This window comes from Octopus bimaculoides, chromosome 8, assembly GCF_001194135.2.
Source record: "Octopus bimaculoides isolate UCB-OBI-ISO-001 chromosome 8, ASM119413v2, whole genome shotgun sequence".
Lineage (NCBI taxonomy): Eukaryota > Metazoa > Mollusca > Cephalopoda > Octopoda > Octopodidae > Octopus > Octopus bimaculoides.
In genome coordinates, this window is record NC_068988.1 from 18,572,005 (window position 1) to 18,576,615 (window position 4,611).

The window sequence follows — 4,611 nt, forward strand, 5'->3', positions numbered from 1 at the left end:
ATCTGAAAGGTATAGTATTAAATATCCATCATGGCTGATCTTACCAATCAGTTTTGTGTAAAGAATGCAATGGAGTGTTAGGTAACAAACTGATTATGTAACTTTATGCTCATCAGAGTTAGCCGATATGGAAGAGGATATGGCAACTGCTCTCTGTTGTCTGTCACTAAATTATAGGAAATACTATTGTGTGTGTGTGTGTGTGTGTGTGTGTGTGTGTGTGTGTCACCACCACCTCTTGAAGACCAGTGTTGGTTTGTTTTATGTCCTTGTAATTTACTGGTTCAGCAAAATGATACCAATAGAATACGTACCAGGCTTTAAAAGATAAGTACTGGAGGCAATTTGTTTTGACTATACCCTTCAAGGCAGGGCCCCAGCATGGTCACAGTCCAATGATTGAAACAAGTAGAAGATAAAACATAGTTTGTTGGTTCTTAACCTGTTTAACTTATTGGTGCGCCAGAGATCAAATATCAAAAGAAAAACAAAAGTACTAACTCACTTGCCATGGAAAGTTAGATGTTCTTGGCAATCGTCGCATAGGATTTTTTTAATATATAATCTAATTGTTTTAAATGTAGAAAATGGTAAGAGAAAATTATAGCTTCCCTTATTTTGCCAATCATATTTGTCTATAACAAAACCATGTACAACACGTTTTTGTATTTTTCTTTTCAAGAAAATCGAGTATAAGTTTTCTAGAACCTCGAATTATATTCCAAAATAAATCTATGAAGTATCTAGACACAATTTTGGTAGGTACTATTCATGAATATCTGGCTTAATTTATGGAAATCCGGAGAAAATTCACTAGGATTTCAAATAAGCAGTAATATAGTGTAAGGGAAATAACTTTAGAGAATTATAACGTACACTACTGTCAAACACAAAATGTTTTAAATTATGGATAGATATTAAATGACAACGTAACAGGTTTATATTTTATAAATTTATTATTATCAAACATATATAACAAGTTATATAACAATAAAATACTTGATTCTTGTTAATAATCAAACTGGTTATATTATAGAATGATTCGGTTCCTCGTATTTTAAGACTTCAGAAATAGCTGACTTAGCAGAGTTATCTCCCATCGTAATAATAATAATGAAATTATTTTGTGTAGTGCTCAGGTGCACTACAACTCATAATTATGTACGAAAGTCAGGAAAGTGAACAGTGTATGAGTTATGATGTACATGTGTGCATGCGTATAGAGTGGGAGATATCAAGTGTAGTGTTAGCGAATTTCAGGAAGTGTGGAGGTTTCCAAGGATGCAATGTCTCAGCAACTAGCAACTAATGTAGGTAGTTTGTTCCATGCTTCAGCAATTCTGAGTGTGAAAAAATGTTTCTGAAAGCCATGGGAGCTGTGCTGTTTTCTGACTTTGTAGGCATGCCCACGTGTGTTAGACACATGGAACTCAAAAAGGTGCTTGAGGTGGCTGTTGGCACGATGGTTAACAATTTTCTAGTTGTTTACCAAATTAGTTGCCAGACGTTGAAGCTTCAATGTATCTATGCCCAGGGAAGCAAGGCATCCAGAGTATGGCAGATGTGTGATGGAGAACACCTTATAATAGTGGTTCCCAAAATGGGTGGTATTGCTCCACCCCCACCCCACCCCTGGGGGCGGTGGAAAGATCCAGGGGAGCGTTGAGGAAAACTGGGATGATAAATTGGGTGGCCAAAATGGGGTGATAGATCATTATCATTGTTGTCGTTTAACGTCCACTTTCCCTGCTAGCATGGGTTGGACGATTTGACTGAGGACTGGTGAACCAGATGGTTACACCAGGCTCCAATCTGATCTAGCAGAGTTTCTACAACTGGATGCCCTTCCTAATGCTAACCACTCTGAGAGTGTAGTGGGTGCTTTTATATGCCACTGGCACAAGGGCCAGTCAGGCGGTACTGGCAACGGCCACGTTCAAAATGGTGTTTTTTACATGCTATCTGCACAGGAGGCAGTCCATCGGCACTGGCAACGACCTCACTTGAATATTTTTTTACATGCCACCGGCACATGTGCCAGTAAGGCGACGCTGGTAATGATCACGCTCAAATGCTGCTATTTACATGCCACTGGCACGGAAGCCAGACAGCTGCCCTGGCAATTATCATGCTCGGATGGTGCTCTTAGCACTCCACTGGCACAGGTGCCAGTCATCGAATTTGGTTCAATCACAATTTCGATTTCATTTACCCCAACAGGTCTTCGCAAGCCAAGTTTAGTGTCTAATGAAGGAGACATTGGCATGGGTGCCAGTCGTCAAATTTGGTTCGATTTTGATTTCACTTGCCCCAACAGGTCTTCGCAAACAGAGTTTAGTGTCCAATGAAGGAAAGGTATTCATAAGTGGGCTGGCTACACCCCTGGCAGAGGTCTTGGATTATGGTCTCACTTGGCTTGCCGGGTCTTCTTACGCACTGCAAGCCACTAACCACACAGCCACCCCTGTGCCTATAAGTGAAATAAAAGTAAATATGACAACAATTAATCTAGTGGAAATTATCAATAATCAATTATATATTACACAAAAATTATTTATTGTGGAAAAATAATAAGGCATGTGTTGTATACATAGACCCCATACATGCATGCATACATACATTAGCAGCATGTATATGAACAGCATCAGTGCCCAACACCAAAGTGCTGTACTATGCTACATACTCCCATGCAATTAGTGCAGAGAAACACCAGCTGAGGCTAGGACTCGGTGGTGGTGGCGGTGGTGGAGAGGAGGAGAGAAAAAAAAAACTATATTATCTATATTTCATTTAAAAATAAAAATCAGTCTACAAAAGAAAATTCATTTCACTTTTATTATATTACAAAGGAGCTAAGTGTGTGGTGTTTGTCTACAACTGACTCACAGTTTTTTTGTTTTTTTTTTAGAATCCTTGCATATTGTTGTGGAAACTTTGGTGAAAACACAGCTGCAACATCCATGCACTGTTCTTGATCTCGGTCTTTTGGTTGAACAAAATTTAACTGAATTTGACATAAACTGAATTAGAAGAATAGTTCTTAGCTAAAGCTAACTGAATCACATTTGTCATGCATGTAAAGATGCATGCGTTAATCTAGTGAACAGTGAGCTGCAGCTAAGTGCACCATAAGATGTTGCTATAAGTTGCAGCTAGGAGTGCCATAATCTGTTGCTTGGTGTGTAACACGATGTAGCTACGTGCATCACAAAATGCAGTTAAATGGGTTGTGAGATATAGGTAGGTGTGCAGTAAGCTGTATCTAGTATCTAGATGTACTGCAGAATGTAGTTATGGGCTGCAAGACGTGGATAGGTGCATCAGATGTGCCTAGGTTCCCCAGAAGATTCAGCTAGGTTCTTATATGATGTAGCTAGGCTCACCACAAGGTTTAGTTAGATGCACCTCCAGATGCAGCATGGTGAGCTACACAATGTAACTAGCTGTACCACAAGATTTTGTTATGCATACCATAAGACATAGCTGGATGCACCAAGAGATCTAGTTAGGTGAGCTGCATAATGTAACTAGTTGTACCACAAGATGTTGCTATGTATATCATAAGACATAGCTGGATGCACCATCATCATCATCATCATCATTTAACGTCAGCTTTCCATGCTAGCATGGGTTGGACGATTTGACTGAGGACTGGTGAAACCGGATGGCAACACCAGGCTCCAGTCTGATTTGGCAGAGTTTCTACAGCTGGATGCCCTTCCTAACGCCAACCACTCAGAGAGTGTAGTGGGTGCTTTTATGTGTCACCCGCACGAAGGTCAGTCAGGTGGTACTGGCAACGGCCATGCTCAAAATGGTGTCTTTTATGTGCCACCCGCACAAGAGCCTGTCCAGGGGAACTGGCAACGATCTCGCTCGAAGATGAATTTAGGTGCACCACAAGATCAAGATAGATGAGCTGTGAGATACTGCTTGATGTGATGCGCTGCCCTGTAGGTTGTGAGGTATTGTGTAGTATGTGGATATGTGGTGGGTAGTTGTAGTAAGGTTGTAACTGGTTAATTTAATAGATACAGAGCTGGTGATGGTTTGGTAAAGGTTGGGTTTGGAAGTAAGAAAAAATATCAAAGTTGTTTGGATTGTGTGTGTGTGTGTGCATGTGTGTATCAATCATGAACGTTTTTTAAGGGATAAAAATAATTGGTGCAGAAAGCTGAGGATTTTAAAAGATTCAGTTTCTGCACAAGTAGAATCAGTGAAGGTGCCAAGAAGAGTTGTGAGTATTCAGAAAAGGATGGAAAGTAAGGTAGATATCCTCAGAGCATGATGAGATACAACTGAAGTCTTGCTGGGAGTGGTAGAGAAAACAGATATGTTTAGAGGATTAGTGGGAGGGATGATTTGCATTAGAGTAACTGGAAGTCTTTGCTTATGGTAACCAGGTTAAGAGAGGTGAGTAATAAAAACAGGAACCTGCATATGTAAAGAGATATCTTTTCAGAGTTAGTGCAACCAGGTTAGCAGAGACGGATAACTGATAAATAGCAAGAGGTTTATGTCTTAAAGAGGGAAAGGTTATGTGATTTGTATGTTAATAAACAGGTGCTGTGTAGGGTTTAGACTGAAAGGAAGTCCACTTTATGGCTATTG